Here is a 17634-nt window from a genome sequence, read left to right on the forward strand (position 1 = left end):
GGCTTTTCTCAAATTCTCCAGGAAGTGAGCTATACCCTATCCTCATCACCGATGCTAAAATAGCTGTCCAACGAGCATGCGACGGTCACATGGCCATCTCCACCGTTGGTTAGGGTTCAATTAGTCCCAAAACTTCCATTTCCCTCAAAATTACTCACGTGAAGTCTCATAAATTGCACAAAATAAGACTCCCAAATCTCGGTAATGTATCATTTAAAAGCTTGTTTGAATAATTTCTGATGGTACTCTTTCGACACTCGTCCAAGTATCTTCCAAGGACTCGTTCAATGCCGGTGAATATCTAGATGTATGCCCTAAGAAAGGTCAGGTGCCCAACAAACAGATGCCTCAAGAAAGGTCGGGTAATCAACAAATTAGTGTCCTTGAGAAAGGTTAGGCACCCAAAAAACAGATGTCCCGATAGAGGTCGATGCATTCCCAAGAAAGGTCGAGTAATCAGCTGGTGTCAGTGACAAAGATCAAGCACCCAACAAACAGATGTCCCAAGAGAGGTCAACGCATCCCCGAGAAAGGTCGGGTAATCAACCGGTGTTCTCGACAAAGATCAGGCACCCAACAAACAGATGTCCCGAGAGAGGTCGGCGCATTCCGAGAAAGGTCGGGTAATCAACCGGTGTCCTCGACAAAGATCAGGCACCCAACAGACAGATGTCCCAAGAAAAGTCAGCACATCCCCGGGAAAGGTCGGGTAATTAACAAACCGGTGTCCTTGAGAAAGGTCAGGAACCCAACAAACAGATGTTTCGAGAAATGTCAGCACATCCCCGAGAAAAGTCAAGTAAACAACTTATTGCTCTAACAGGCGACCGAAGAATGGTTCGGGACTTGGAGAAACAATTTCCCGTCAAAGTGACCGAAGAAAGGTTCGATTCTTAGACAAGCAACCTATTGCTCTAACATGCGATTGAAGAATGGTTCGGGTCCTAAAGAACAATTTCCCATCAAGGCGACCGAAGAAAGGTTCGATTCTTAGACAAGCAACCTATTGCTCTAACATGCGACCAAAGAATGGTTCGGGTCCTGGAAAAGTAATTTCCCATCAAGACGACCGGAAAAAAGGTTCGGGTGTTGAAAGAGCAGCTTCCTTACTTCATCAGGTAAGATGATACCCTGATACTAGCCAAACTCGGGGTTTGCGCCTCATCTCATTCATTCCCGGTAAGTAACTACATGTATCTTCTTATATGTCTTAGTATGTATAATGTTATACTGCTATCCTTTTTCTTTTTTTTTTGCTGCATAGGACACCTAGTCCCAAATAAGATATAATCTATTGCATGTGCATGGACAAAATTTAGGTATTAGTTCGTCTTTAAATGCAATCTCTACAAGCTCACCTTTAAAGATGGACAACTGTTGACACCTAAATTTTGACTAAATATTTAGGATTAATTGCATAAGAAAATTAGGGACCAATTCGACCCTAAAAAAATGATTTTTGCATCAATTAGGCTTTAATTTCTATTTTTTGCATCCATTAAGCTTTATTTTCCTATTTGATTTATTTTTCACTTTTTCAAATAATTTACTCAATAATAATAATAATAATAATAATAATAATAACAATAATAATAATAATAATAATAATAATAATAATAATAATAATAATAATAATAATAATAATAATAATAATTTATTATATTTAAATAAAAATAAAAAATAAAAAAATAATTTAAAAAAATCCAAAAATACTCTATGTTTTCCCAAAAAGTCAGAAAAAGTCATAAAATAATTTATACTTTCAAAAAAGATAAAAAAAAATCCGAAAAATGCTTTTTATGATAAATAAAATAGAAAATACCAAAAAATATGTTTTTCTCCACAAATATATGGTAAAATCCTTGAAAATAAAAAAATTCTTAGGGTTTAAACAAGATTAGGTATCGAAAATGATATTAGTGATTAACTAGTGCAATCAAGTTCTCGATTCTAGTTTCTCTAGTTACGTAGGAGTGAAATATTTCTCCCTATATTTCACTTGGATTTCTAATCAACGCACCCCAAATTGATTAGTGGTGACTCCTATTTAAAATTAACTTACAGGTTAAAAACTTGGACCATAAGTTGTGAATTGGTGGGCTTGGGAGAGCCTGGGTTAATCCTAATAGACTTAGCGAGCCATTAGCCTTCGTAGGTGCCCACACAATAGGTGTCAACACCTAGTTTTTTTATCAAACATATATTAATGAAAGTCTCAAAAAAAGGAAAGAAAAAAAAGAGAGAAAAGAAAAGAAAAAAATTCAAAAAATTGTTTTAAAAAAAACATGCGGGAGAGGTCGGGTTGAGAAAAAGGAGACTCCCAGGGACGCCGAGGGGTAAGCCAAGAAAAAGGAGACTCAGGGACGCCCTATCGTCGCCAGTGAGCCACCGATTGACGCCGACTGCTGCCATCTCCTTTGGAACTTAGGTAGGCATTAGTCGAATACTTGGTGTGCACTCCTGGAATCGAGTTGGCCGGAGCTCATCCCGACCAGTTCGGGCAAGCTCCGGCCATCGCCTGTCCTCCATTGCATTCCTTGGTGTTCCGGCTTGCTTTGTTAACTTTTTGGGTTTGTGCTCGGGCCTTGGCCGAGCCAAAAATCCCTAGCTCCATTAGTGCACATTGTCTGTTTGATGAAATGCTTGACTGAAGCCCGCCCTTGGATTCGTTTTTTAGAGCCTCTACCACCTCTCTCTCTCTCTCTCTCTCTCTCTCTCTCTCTCTCTTCTAGACGTCGATTAGGTCGAGCTCCTCGGAGCTGCGTCACCGGAGCCGAGGTAGAATGGGGTCGTGAGTCCTCGTACACATCGTCGTCGGAGCTCACCCTGAGGCGGTTCTTGCCGCCATCACCAGAACCCTTGACCTCAAAGGTCGAGGGTTGCCCTCACTCACCTAGTCGAGGCGGCACTATCGCAGCCCTAGCCGGAGAGGCCGCATGTGTTGCACACCATCGCCATCCTATGTCGTGATTGAATAGTCACGAAATAAGGTGACGGGCCAACCCACTCGGCCCCTTTTGCTTGGGCATGCGGAGGGCCATTTTGCAAAAGGGAGTTGGGCCCAACCCGTAACTGAGTAAAGGCCCAACTAGCCATGGTTAGGCTTGGCCCTAGTTAGCCCGCTCCAAGCGGGTAAGACCTTGACGGGTTTGGTCCGACCCGCCCTAACCGGGTCGGACTTGAGTCCGGTCAAATCGGACCTGACCCGGTTCGCCCAAAAAAACAATTAAAAATTTCAAAAATTGGAAAAATGTAGGGTTTGGTTGAGAATTGTCATATCTTGCATTCTTAGTGTAATTAGGCATTTATTTGCTCACACATTTTATGTCGTAGGTTTAATTTACATATTTAATTACGTTTGTGATTGTTTAGTTGCATGTGCTAATTTTACTGCAATTAGGAGCTTGGTTGCTAATTGTCACTTTAATGATTGCATAGCCGTATGATCACCTCATATGTTAGTGGATAGGTATGAAATCAATTCAAATTGCTTGACAAAAATCTTTATTTTTAAAATGAACAAGATTATGTATTGAAAGGGCACTAATTGATTAATTAGTGTAATCAAGTCCCTGACCCTAGATTTCTAGCCAACCCCGATAGGCTAGTGGCGACTTCTTATTGCGAAATTCTTAAGAACATCCCAATGTTGCGTGAGGTATAGGCTTGGGAGAGCCCGTGCCTAATCATGGGCATTAAGTCCATCTTTTAGGCAATACCCTTAAACCTATTCCTTTCCTCGAGGGTAGATCGTGACAATAGGGCACCAAAAAAGAGGTCGCGATAGATAGAACAAAGGATATACACTTGCTTTTGGTCCTAGTAGACGGTAGTTGCGACTCGGTGGAACAAAGGCGAGGCTAACGGCAGTGACGGTTTAGCCAAGGTGTGCTTGACGGCCAACTTGGACGATTGAAATCTCTTCTATCTTCTACAATTGAAGGTTAAAGAGAAGAATGACCGTTGTTCTTGGCTTTCTATTTTTGTGGCAGCGGCTATTGAGGGAAAGTGAGGGACATTGGTGAAGCTTGGCTAGTGTAGCGAGGATGGATGGAAAATATCGTTTAAATTTCCCTGGCTCACTCAACCTGCAAGTCTTCAATGCTGTTGAGTGTTATGCTTGGGAGAGCACACCAATGAGATGTAGAGATGGGAGATTGCAATAGTGCCGTGGGAAACTTTTTTTTTTCCTTTCCTTGTGTTGCTACGGCACTTGTAGGTGAGGATATTTGCCGCTTGACCAGTCCTCACTGTTGCCCTCAATGGCGATGCGTCGAGGTGTTGTGCATTCAAAGGGGGAATGAGGGAGATGCTGGTCTTTTGTTCCTCTTGCTTCTGGCTGTTGTATCGCGAGAAAGGATTGATGAGCTATTGACTAATGGGGTTGAGGTAGTGGTGGTTGTCGCAGTGGTAGTCCGATGGCGACGTGGTGTTGAGTTGGCATTGCTGTGAACTGAGGGCATTGTCATTAAGACTTAGACAACCTGATAATCATGAGGATGAAGGGGGTTGCAAGTCCTCACTAAGATACAATTGGTATGGTCCAATGACGAGTTCAACGGCGTGGCGTGGATCAATAAGCGTTTAGGACACACGATACGTCAAACAAAAAATCTGAATGTCACAATATACAAGATTGATGCTTTAAGTGATCTAATCGTAACATTGTATTGAATTACTGTACTGGATAAATGGTTAATGTCTTGTAGAAAACATATCAATTAGATTTTGGCATATCATCGAATTGGTGGCTTGGCAAATAATTCCATGGCCTTTGTTTGATTGGGACATGGTGAGACAGAATGATCAAATTATACTGTCACTAAAGCTAACATGCTCATTATGTTCTTAAAACATTCACATTGTTTGGGTAAGCATGACATATTGCTAGATGTCATTCATGATTTGTAGGTACTAGATATTGACTAGGAAAATTAGTTTTATTGGTGTGCTAATCTATTAGTATAAGTTCTACTGTCAACGTAGTAATGAACTTAGGGATGTCACACACCATAACTAATTAGAATGACGTTTCAATGAGAGAGATAATATTGCAAATGTGTTTGCAATTGAGCCAACCATATTGAATCGGGTTAAAAATAAAAGATTTGAAAGGGGCTTCAGACTTTACAAAGATCTGAAGTGGGTTTCAGATTTTACAGCCGAATCAAAGATTTGAAGCGGGTTCAGATTCAATCATCGAATTAATAATCTCAAGTGAGTTCATAATTAATAGTCACACTAATGATTAGATATAAGTTCAGAATCAATGGCATTACTAATGATCTAAAGTGAGTTTAGAATCAATAGCCAAATTAATGATCTGAAAAGGTTTCAAACTTAATAGCTAAATTAAAGATCTGAAACGATTTCAAATTTAACGGTCACATTAATGTTCTAAAACGGTTTTAGATTTAAGATTACATTCTTGATCTGAAACGGTTTCAAATTTAACAGTCACATTCATGATTAATAGCGATTTCAAAACCAATGGGTAGTTTAATCACCTGAAATGATTTCATATTCAAAATACCGATTAATGTTCCAAAACAATTTTAAATGTAACGGTTACAAAGTTAATGTCTAGAATAAAGACTTGTAACGGTTACAAATTAATGCTTGAAGTAATGCTTTGTAATGGTTATAGAATTAATGCCCTTATTAGTGTTTGAAATAGAATCAAGATTTATGTCCCTTAGACACTACGGCCAAATTAATTTTCTCAAATGGTTTTAAAGTTAATGAGCCAGTTTAAATGTGATATGGGACTAGTTATAAAAAGGTGATTGAGAGAGCAAATCATAGGATGATCGACAATCAATAATTAAGAATGTTGATAGTGATCAACCAAGTCATTCACATACGAGAGCAATTGCTAGCACAATTATAGTGATGAGATCTCTCAATTTCTCTTTACTATTCGACGTGAGATTGGTAATATGTCAAAACCTGTGTTACAAGGAGATCAGACATTCGTGGTCTAGATCTAAAGAGCGTTAGAACCATTATTACCAAAAGACATCGGATGTTTGAAGTTAGAATTCCAAGAACGTTAGAATCAATGTTATTAGGATATACAATGAACATAATCTAAAAAATGTCAAAACCAACACTGCAAGGACATCGGACATTCGTGATCAAAATCTGAAGAATGTCATAACCGAATTTTGGAGTATGGTACAAGGGTAATGTGATTTGTATCTTTATCACTTCTATGTGCTTTTATTAAAATGCACAAACAATCCTTTGGAAATATGTGTATGGGCATTTTTACTTCCACTGTGAATTGTTTTGATTCAAATTTACCTATGCACATATTCTTTTTTATTGAAACAAATTGCAATAGAAACATGATCTTGGTGTCGATAGGCCGCGCTCACCAGGTCGTTTTCAGTTTTCCTATGCATCGAGGACTCTTTCTGTACACATGAAAAGTATTTTCTTTTTCAGTCTATCTGTGTTTGTTCCAAATTACAGATTCTGTCTTGCAAGAGCTTGTCATGTTCATTGAAACTCATCCTGTTCCGGTACCCTATGATCAAGTACTGGAAACGCAAGAGATTAGTGAGACAAATTCCAGGGAATAGTCTACTGTACAAGAGAGTTTTAATTTTTTTGAGCAAACAAACGGTTGTCTCTTGTCGAATTCGATCTAAACAAGGGAATGCAGTGGCAATATCTGTTAATGGTCCCTGAAAAAAAGAATATTGAATGAATCTTTTGCTCTATGGAGATGCTGTCGCTGACAGTTTGGCTGAAAGGTTTTTTTGAAGATGGTCGAAAATAATTACGAATTCTTCGTGGATCGACAGCTGGTTTCCATATTTTCCACTCTTAATTACTGCTAAGAATATGACAATGCCAGTGCCATAATGAATTTGGACGCGAGGTTGCTATGTGCATTTCAGATTGTCAAGCCATGGGGTTGAGGAGAGGGACAACTAAGCAGAGCACATCTGCAATTCATGGAATGAGTAGTGATTCCCATGCTTCCTGTCATTTTCTAATAGGAATAAATGTACAGAGGAGAAATCCTTTGATCCATGATACCTACGTCTTTCAGAAAAAGGTTGAGCTCAAGCTCGTTTCAGGTTTTTGTTGATAGAGATATTTAGTGGGTGATTTAAGTGCTTAAGGATGTCAATTTGGAGTTGAAACTCGCAAGGTGGTGTGAGTTATGCCTTATGCCTTATGCCTTATGCCTTATGCCTTATGCCACTTCATGTACATCCAGAAGAATTGAAAGTGAAACTGGGTAGACAATGGTTTGATTGTGTAATGCCTATCTAGCATGTTACTTCAGCGTTTCAATGATACTCCGGCAATGGATGGAAACATTAGACTAGCAATTGACTTCAAAAGATGAATTGATTGATCAAGCGGCTGGTTTGGATGTAAAGGATTTCGAGTTCGAATGGTAGAGTCTTTCACTCAGGTTATGCTGCTTGTGCATCAAATTTCATCCAGGATTGGTTCACTTCGTACTTTGCTATCAGCTAATGGTGCATTTGGTAATCATTATGCTCTGAAAAACAATTTTTGATGAGAGATGATTTTTTTTTTCTGATTTTGCTTTTGGGAACAATTTCTGAGCAAAAAAACGTGCTTGGTAACTGTCTAAAATTTCTATTCCCGGGATAGAAATGCGTTTGGTAAAATTCTTAAATTTTTTGTTTCTTTTAATTTTTAAATACTTTTATTATTATTATTTTTTTCTCTTCTTCCTCCTTCTTTATAGCCGGTTGTTGGCAACCACCATGGTTGGTGACTTGCTAGGCAAGTTCGACAAGCTTGCTCGGCCAAGGCTTGTCTCGGCCTCGCTAGATTTTTAGGCAAGGCCAAGCCTCGCCGTGGTTGTGTGAGGCTCGACCTCACCTTGGTGGGCTGGACAAGGTCGACCTCACCTAGATCCAACAAGGCCAAGCTCGCCCAGCCACTGGCGAGGCTCGGCCTCACCGGGCCACCTCTAGGTTGGCGTCGCTAGAGGTGGCCCGTTGAGGCTAAGCCTCGCCGGTGGCTGGGTGAGCTCGGCCTCGTTGGATTTGGGCGAGCTCCGCCTGTCGGATCTGGGCAAGCTCGACCTTGCCTAGCCTAGCCATTGGTGAGGCTCGAGCCGATGAGCCTCGTCGTGGCTCAGCATCGCTGGGGGCTGGCGACGCTTTGGTGAGGTCACCGGCCCTCGTCGGCTGGTTGTCGGCCATAGTTGAGGCTAGTGACCGACCAAAGGGAAGAAGAAGAAAGAGGAAGAGAAGAATAGAAAAAAAAAATAGAAGAAAAGAAAAAAATAGGAATTGATTTTAGAAATTGTTCCCTGGAATAAGAAGCTACTTTTTTTCTACTTCTTGATTCTGTTCCAAATCTATTCCTGGGAACAAAATTTTTACCAAACAGATTTATGTTCTTTTTTTGTTCTCGTGGAACAAAAGAACATAATCGATACTATTTGGAGGAAAAATAAATAGGCCCTAACTTTCTATCTAACCTATCATTGCCATGTGTCTACCATGTTTGGACTTTGGAAAAAATAAACTTTTTAATTGTGCTAATTTAGTTATAAACCTTTTGACAATTTATCAATTTAATCCTTTTGATCCATTTTGATTATAAATCGTTGACATTGATGCCATACAACTTAGGTGGCAAGTTTAGTATTGACGTAAATGATTTTTGGAAATCTTTTAATTTTTAAAAATATTTTCTCTCTTTTTTTTTCCTGTTTTTTTCCATAAAGAATGAAAAAATAGAGAGGAAATTTTATAAATTCCAAAAATCATGATGCACCTTTAATGCCACGGTCAACTAGTGTCTACATCAACAATTTCCGATTAAAATTGATTGGAATGGTTAAATTGACAAATTGTTAAAAGATTTAAATTAAATTGAGATAATTGAAAAGTTCAGGATTTTTGGACAATTATCTCTTCCGATCAAAGTGCATTAATCATAAAAGATCAAAAGTTTAATACAATGGGCGACTTAAATCAAAATTCCATATCAAGATTGCAAAATTCACTTAAGGGCGGTGACCATTTGTAAAGATTATAAGAATTTTATTAGTCAAATAAAGATATCAATTGACATAATCCAAATCCCTCTCAAGATTAGAGCGACAAGCCTTCCTCCATGTCTTCTCTTAAGTTGACTAACCCCTCCATGACCTTTACACCTTTTGTAAAGATATACCTTCCTTCTCCAAAGACGGGTTTCTACCCTGTTTCCTTGTACATCTGGCCGCGTACCTTGCTTTCTTCCGAAGTTTATTGGTTGCATGTGGTCGATCCTTGAATAATAAAGATATGACGTCAATTAATTATATCGTAATATCTTTCATTATGGCTACAGATGAGGAAGATAATTCATCGCGAATCGCTTCACTATGTCACAGGACGTACGTGTTCGGAACAAGCACGGGAAGATGTGCATGCAAACGTTATCATGAAGACTTATCCTTGTGGGTAATATTTGGAGCAATTTACCTGCTTTTCAAATTGCGATGAAGAAAGCATGGCGTGTAGATCATGTGGAAATCTCTTCTAGCGATGGTGGCATCTACATCATCAAATGACGTATATTAGATGGAAGCCCTTGGTTATTCTCTGGTCATCTAGTCAATTTACGCCCATGGCAACCCAAAACTCCCTTACACTGTTATGATTTCTCCAAGTGTGCATTCTGGGTTCATGTAATTGGCTTACCCTTGGAATGGAATACTCCTAAACTTCTAAGTCGAGCGGTACAACAGATGGGAAGAGTGCTGGAGGTGAAACCCGATACCTCTGGGAGAGTGCGCATTGAAATTGACCTGCAAACACCCTTAAAGACAGGTAAGCTCATTAGCATTGCAGGAAAAGCCCTGGGAAACTTGGGCATTATGCAACATTGTGTAAAGATTACCCTTATGAGGAAAAATAGAACCTATGGAAGAGAAATCCTATTCTTACTTGGTCCTTGCAAATGCCAAGTTAAAGGGTATTCAAAGTCCTTCCATCGCCATTCCTCAACATAAGAAACAAAAGAACCCTAGCACACAGATAGTAGTGGGAACTAGCAAGAAAACTAAGCGATACTCCCCTTATGAGCTTCCATCAAATTATAAATGAAAATGATGATCACTCTCCATGGGCTTTGGTGGCTGGCCCTCAACAGCCACCACGTTCCCAAAAAATGACAATTCAAGTGTTAGCCTCCGAAAAGCCCGATTTAGTTTTTTTAATGGAAACTAAGAACGTAGGAACAGTTTTGAAGAACTTACAATGTCGTTTTCACTTCTCTCACTCCTTTTTGAGAGATCCAGCCGGTTTGTCTGGAGGTCTGGCAGTGTTTTGGACGGAGCTTTTTGATGTTACTGTTATAAACTCGGGGCTGCATTTTGTAGATCTTATAGTTCTAGACCCTCCGACAGCTGCTTCGATGCATGTTACTTGCCTATATGCCCCTACAACATACCAAGCTCGGCAGGATTTTTGGGATATAATCAGGACTATCCATGCAGCTAATTACTTACCTTGGATGTGTATTGGGGACTTTAATGATTTCCTATCCCCCTGGGAGAAAGTAGGAAGAAGACCAGCAATTTATTCCAGAATGACATCTTTTCGGCATCTAATTAATGACTGCGCTTTAATTGAATTGAACAGTAAATGGTGTGAATTTACTTGGTCTAACCATAGAGAGGGGGATGATTTGGTGAAGGAGAAGTTAGATCATGTCTTTTGCTCCTTGGATTGGAGTTTATTATATCCTTCTGCATAAGTGTTTGCTCTTCCTTCGATTGGCTCGGATCACTGCCCACTTATGCTGCACACTCATTATCAATCTGTCAAGCCACAAAAGACCTTCCACTACGAAGCTTTCTAGAGCCAACATTATGAATGTAAAGAGGTAATTCAATCAGCATGGGAGAGTAGTCCTACCTCTTTAACTTCAAAATTGCCGGCAGTCTCCCTTAAACTAGATAGTTGGAGTAGGTCTCGGTTTAGTAATGCCAAGCAACGCATTCTTCAATTACAGCAACATCTACAGACCATCACTAATAGAAAATATTATCAGGTGGGAGATAAAGAGTTAGCCATTTCAATTAGATTTGAAATTCAACAGTCGTGGAATCAAGAGGAGCAGTTCTGGGTGTTGCGTTCCCGTCTTAACTGGTTAACATGGGGTGACAAAAACTCAAAATTTTTCCATGCTTGTATAGTTAGAAGACAAAGAAATAGAATTTGTATGCTTAAAGATGAAGACTTAACTGGATACGGGAACCAGAACAACTCAAAGACATGACTATGGGCTTCTTTTCTCAACTATATCAATAAGTGGGAAACCGAGACTTTAACCCATTTCTAGTGCAATGTCCAGCTATAGTTACACCGCAAATGAATGATCACTTACTAAGTATGGTAACAGAAGAGGAGGTATACCAAGCTACCTTTCAGTTGGGTGCTTCCAAGGCTCCTGGACCAGATGGCCTCAACGGTCTTTTCTATAGGCATCACTGGAATATCATCAAAACGACCATTGTCAAAGCAGTGCAAGATTTCTTTCAATGGGTTTCATGCATCCTAACTTAAACAAAACGATTCTAACCCTGGTTCCTAAAGTAAATCACCTAGAAAGCATAAACCAGTATCGTCCCATTAGTCTCTACAACTTTGCATACAAGATTATCTCTAAAGTTATGGCTAACAGACTTAAGTCTTGCTTACCTAGATTGATCACTCCAAAACAGGCAGCATTTGTAAGTGGCAGACAGATTCAAGATAATATCATGGTTGTTCAGGAAGTACTCCACCAGTTTAAGGTTAGATCAAGAACAAACAGATTCAATCTTATTTTGAAAACTAACATGCAAAAGGCCTATGATAGGGTTGAATGGGACTTTCTAGCAGCTTATTTACAGCAGTTGGGCTTTACAAATAAATGGGTAACTATGGTCATGGCTTGTATCACTACGGCCTCTTTTAGTATTCGATTCAATGGAGAATAGCTCCCATATTTTAAACCTACTAGAGGAATTCGGCAAGGTGACCCCCTATCCCTTTACATTTTCATTTTGCTTGCTAATGCTTTGTCTACAGTTATAAAGCAAGCAGTGAGTATGGGTCACTTGTAGGGAATCCAATTTAATCAAGCATGTCCTAAGCTATCTCATTTACTGTTTGCTGATGACTCAGTATTTTTCCTCAAAGCCACAGTTTCTGAATGCCAAAATCTTGCTAATATACTCAACCAGTATTGCCAAGCAACAGGACAGCTTATCAATAGGAACAAATCTGGGGTTTTTTTTTTCAGCAAGAACTATCCTATGACCCTACAGAATACTTTAGCAAGAGAACTACGAATACTTGTGGTAAGCAGATATGGCAAGTATCTGGGCATCCCTTCGGACTGGGGACGTTCAAAACGTGAGAAGCTCTCCTGGATCCTGGCCAAAATTAACGCAAAATTAGCTAGTTGGAAGGAAAACTTCTTATCAAAAGGGGTAAGGAGATTTTATTGAAAGCAGTAATTCAGGCATTACCTCAGTATGCTATGTCCATCTTCAAGCTTCCCCTGTCGCTCTGCAGATTAATAGAAAAGAAGATATCAGCTTTCTGGTGGAGTAAGAATAATAGTGAATCAGGTATTCATTGGACAGCATGGTCAGAATTAAAGAACTCCAAAACAACGGGGGGTATGGGTTTCCGAGATCTCATAAATTTCAATCTAGCGATGCTTGGGAAGCAAGTTTGGCGTCTTTTCCAGCAACCTAATGCTATATGGAGTCAGCTTTTCAGGGGCCTATACTTTAGACAGTCTTCTTTTCAAAATGCAACCTCAGGCTATAGACCCTCATGGGGGTGGCAGAGTAAATTAAAGGGTCGAGATGCAATTCTCCCTAAACTTCGATGGCTAGTGGGGAATGGATCCAAGATTAACATTAGAGAAGACACTTGGCTTACAATTGGTAAAATAGGAGGTCAAGCAGCGGAGGGGGAACCCATTATAGTGGCTGATATATTAAACTCATCTACTGCTACTTGGAAGAAGGAACTTATTTCAAACCTTTTTAGTGCACAGGTAAGTGAAGCGATCCTAAGTACCCCTATAAACCCTTCTCTTTGTACTGATCAATTAGTCTGGATTGCTACTTCATCAGGTGTTTTCTCAGTTAAAAGCTGTTACCATTATTTGTCTTCGGTCCAACAAAACCCTTCCACTATTGCTTCCTCCTCATACCAAAATCCTGTTCAATTGTGGAAAAAGATATGGCATATGGATACAGCTCCTAAGATTCGGGTTTTCCTGTGGTTAGCCTGTAAAAACGCCCTTGCAACTAAAGCAAACCTATACCACAGATACATTTCCCCCAACCCATACTGCACCCTATGTAATCAAAATATTCCAGAGACCATTGAACATCTGTTTTTCTTTTGCAATTGGACCCGTGATATATGGAATCATGCCAAGATCAGGATCCCAATCTCACTTACCTCTGTACGTCGCCTGGATGAGTGGGTTGCCACTAGAGCCACTCAGTCTTGAACACCCCCAAGTTTTGAAGTGCTTGCCTATCTGCTGTGGGAGATATGGCGTCAGCGTAACAACACAATCTTCATACAGCAATCCTCGGATCCCATCCGAGTGGTGGAGAATGCCCTAGCCCAGTGCCGCATATTCCAGATTCTTCAACCCTCTCAACCTCAGTTTCAAAAATCAAGCGTCAGTCCTGATCGCCAATGGAAACCACCCGAAAAGGGCACTATAAAATGCAATATTGATGGGACTTTCTTACCAGGAAATCAACAAGGTGCAGTGGCTTGTATTTACAGAAACTTTAAAGGAGTACTCACCGATATGTTCACGAGCAGCGTCCCAGCTCAATCGGCGTTTCAAGCTGAAATCTATGCTCTTATTCTGGCACTCCAACATCCGATTAAGCAGGGGCTTCATCTCCATCGCGTCTTGGTTGAATCGGACTGTTTATTATTAGTGGAAGTTCTTCGGCAGCAACAACCGCAGCCATGGAAGGAGCGGCACCTCTTTGCAGTTCTTCAAGATCTCCTTTCGCGTTGCCCTAATGTCTCTCTCCAGCATGTCCGTCGAGAAGCCAATCTCGCCGCTGATTGGGCCGCCAAAGCCCACAGGTTTCACGGCCCAGTCAGACACTGGCTTGTTTTCCCTCCTCCTCTTTTCCATGATATTGTACTAAGCGACGCTGTTCTAGTAGGCTATAATTCTCTTTTAATATAATATTAATCGGTAGTTTCGACCCAAAAAAAAAAATAATAGATATGACACAATATATTTGATCTCACTAATTTCGAAGTAGCACGTACGTTATCATGACAAGGAACAAGTCATTTAAGTGGAGCTCTGGAAATGTCATAGCTCAAGACTACAAAAAAATGAAAATCTTATGGAAGTTGTAAAGAAAATAAAAAAAAATAAGCCTGACAAGGAACAAGTCAGACACAATTGGAAATGACAGAGGATTTGATGAATCTAAATTGAATATTGAGATCAACAAAGATCATTGGAAATATTGTCATGCAATTATCATGTGATTGATTTGGGCATTGATAAGTTTAGCGAGAAAATTGCTTAAAAGTCTTAAACATCAGTGATTTTGGGTGCGTTTGGTAACTTTTCTGTTTAAAAAATTGTTCCAGGAAACAGAAATAGAAAAAAGTGTTTATGTTCTAGGGAATAATTTTTTAACAAAAAAACGAGTTTGGTAACTGTATAAAATTTATGTTTTGGAATAGAAAAAGAACATAAACATGTTTAGTAATTGCTGTACAAAATTTATTCTGGAATAAAAAAAGAACAGAAACGCGTTTGGTAACTGCACAAAATTTATGTTCCAATTTTTTTTCAAGTGTTCTTTTTTTTTTTAATAAAGTGTAAACTTGGTATTGAATTATCATTCTCATGAAATGCTCATCAATTTAATTTTATTCATAGTAAGTAAAAACAAAAATTCTAAACATGGTTATAAGTGCATACTTTGAAGAAAATTTTATAAATAAACTTTGTACCAAATTTTTCTCACGTGCCTTTTTTTCAATAAAGTGTAAACTTGGTATTGCATTATCACTCTAATGAAATGCTGGGTGAAGACAAACATTCTGAACATGGTCATGTGCATACTTGGAACAAAGTTTCGTAAGTAAAATTTGTACAATAAGAGCTAGCTAAAAGAAGAATATCTTATAGATCTCTACATAGACCCTTTCATACATAACATCACAATAATGAAGTAATATAGTTCATTGTTCAACTTCATCACATTGAATTTGATAAGTGAGTACTTAAAAACAAAATTACAAAAGTCAGAAACACAAAGTCATGAAATCTCAGGCATATTATGATCCCTCACCATTTTATTTGCAATCCTTGTCCTAAGCATGTTTATTCTAGGTGCATCACATGTTGAATGTCAAAAAGTTCTCAATTTCCAATGTCATAGTTGATCACTTTGAAGGAACATCTGTGGCCACCAAGACATCTTTCATGCCTGCCTTAAACGATGAAATAGCATATTCTCTCTCTTCTTGGTCTTTGCCACCATGAATAGCCAATGCTTCAACTCCTTTCAAAAGTAGATACTCATGAATGTCATCCATTTTGGCCTTGTTCTCACATAATATAAGGACATGGGGTGGAGTTTTCTAAAGGCACTCAAGAAGGTAAACAATTTTTGCCTCCTATTTGACATACTCGACCTCCTGAATGACATCAAGATTTGCAGCACCTGCTCTTCCCACATTGACCGTGACAGGCTTCACCAGAGCACTTCTTGCAAAATTCTGAATTTTAGTAGGCATAGTGGCAGAAAAGAGGAGCGTTTGACGTTGAGCTTTGAAGTGGTCGAACACCTCCCTTATATCATCTTCAAATCCCAAGTCCACCAATCTATCAGCCTCATCTAAAGTAAGGTACCTGCAAAAAGCAACAGATCAGTATAATTGTCCCCACAAATAACAAGTCCGAATATTTAAGACAGCAGTGCATTAACAGAAAATCAAGATTGAGGCTAATTTAGGAAAGAGTGCAAGATGAAGAATCTTGGTTAAGTGAAATCCCATATCCTCAGGACAAAGAGGCAAAGATAATAACTCAAAAAGCAATCTCAATCAATGTCCCATGCCACGCTATTTAACCATTGAGCTAGCATTGACCATTGGAATCCAAATGGTGCACATAAAACTCAAGCAAAAACATAGAGCACTGAGAACGCAAATATGCTCGACTTAAGCACTATTGAGTTTTTTCAATGCAGATTTATTGAAGATTCGATGTAATTGCTTCAGAGTAGGTATAACATTTAGTATTTGGCAGTTTCACGTCTGCTGTCCACTAATAACTTCCTATCAATAGCAAACCAATCAACTTGCCAATGCATGATCATATGCCAACAGTTACAGATGGAATTATTCAAAGACAGCCAGATGTTGTGGAAAGCAGTGTACAAGTTCAAAAGGTATAAAAGGATGAATTAAAGGATTTTACTTGCAATTATCAAGGTTCATCTTTTTCTTTGCCAGCATATCCTTCAATCTACCAGGAGTAGCAACAACAATGTGCACTCCCTTCCTCACAACCTCCACCTGCGACCGCATATCCACTCCGCCAATACATAGCAAAGCCCTCAACTCTGGATATCCGGCCTCTCTCAACGGAACCAAAAACTGCTCCACAACTTCATATGTCTATCTCGCGAGCTCTCTTGAAGGGTAGACAACCAATCCGAACGGTCCTTCACCGTGAGCAATGGAAATCATCATCTCCTCCTGAAGAGCAATCATGATCATCGGCAACACGAAAACCAAAGTCTTCCCCGACCCCGTGAATGCAATCCCTACATATATCTACCCACCAAGACCACCGGAAGACCCTGCACCTGAATCGGCGTCGGCTGCACAATCCCCTTCGCTTTCAACTTCTTCAAAATAGGGTATGGGAACCTCATATCCTTACAATTCTTTATTGGCGGCAAGATATCCTCTCCATCAACAATAATATGCCACTGCTTCCAAATCATATCGCACTACTTCCCCGACATCCTTCTAATCGGCAATGGCGACTTCCACCCAGTCAGTAGCGGCTCGGTGTAAATGATTCCCTTCGCCAACTCGCGGACCGACATCAAGGTCTTGCGATCGGATAAGTTCTCATCCAGATCTCGAGCGAGCAGGCGAGCCGTTGCCGCAAATCTGGCGAGCAACAGTGCCCTAGATCTGGGCGAGCAACGCTCGCCCAGATCTACGAGACTCGCTCGAGCAAGCATCTCGCAGATCTGGGCAAGCGCTGGCTTGAGCGAGCCCTCATGCTCGAGCTCCGAGCAGCCATTGCCCAGATTTGCGAGGGCCTTGTCAATCGGTGAAGGAGGAGCAGTGAGCATGTTCACCTGGTGAGGGAGCAGTGGCTGTCGACGCCGGAGAGGACGACGGTGGAGAAGCCGGATGGTCTCGAGACAGAGGCGGCTGTTGGCGCCGGAGAGTGGGAGGCGCCGGAGAAGATGACTGTTGAGAAGATGCAGGAGGAGAGGCGATGTTCGAAAGGCTGAGCAAGAAATAGAAAAGAAACACGAGAGGAGATGTTTTTGTTCCTTTTTTGTTCTTCAAATGTTTTTCAGAATAAGAAACATAATTTTTT

The 17634-nt window shown here is 39.9% G+C and overlaps 1 pseudogene; it reads right to left on the reverse strand.

Annotated features, from left to right (window-relative positions):
- Positions 1-15449: 15449 nt before the first annotated feature.
- On the reverse strand, positions 15450-17494 carry LOC104448192 (annotated as a pseudogene).
- Positions 17495-17634: the final 140 nt, after the last annotated feature.

The sequence above is a fragment of the Eucalyptus grandis genome, chromosome 1 (genome assembly GCF_016545825.1).
Source record: "Eucalyptus grandis isolate ANBG69807.140 chromosome 1, ASM1654582v1, whole genome shotgun sequence".
Lineage (NCBI taxonomy): Eukaryota > Viridiplantae > Streptophyta > Magnoliopsida > Myrtales > Myrtaceae > Eucalyptus > Eucalyptus grandis.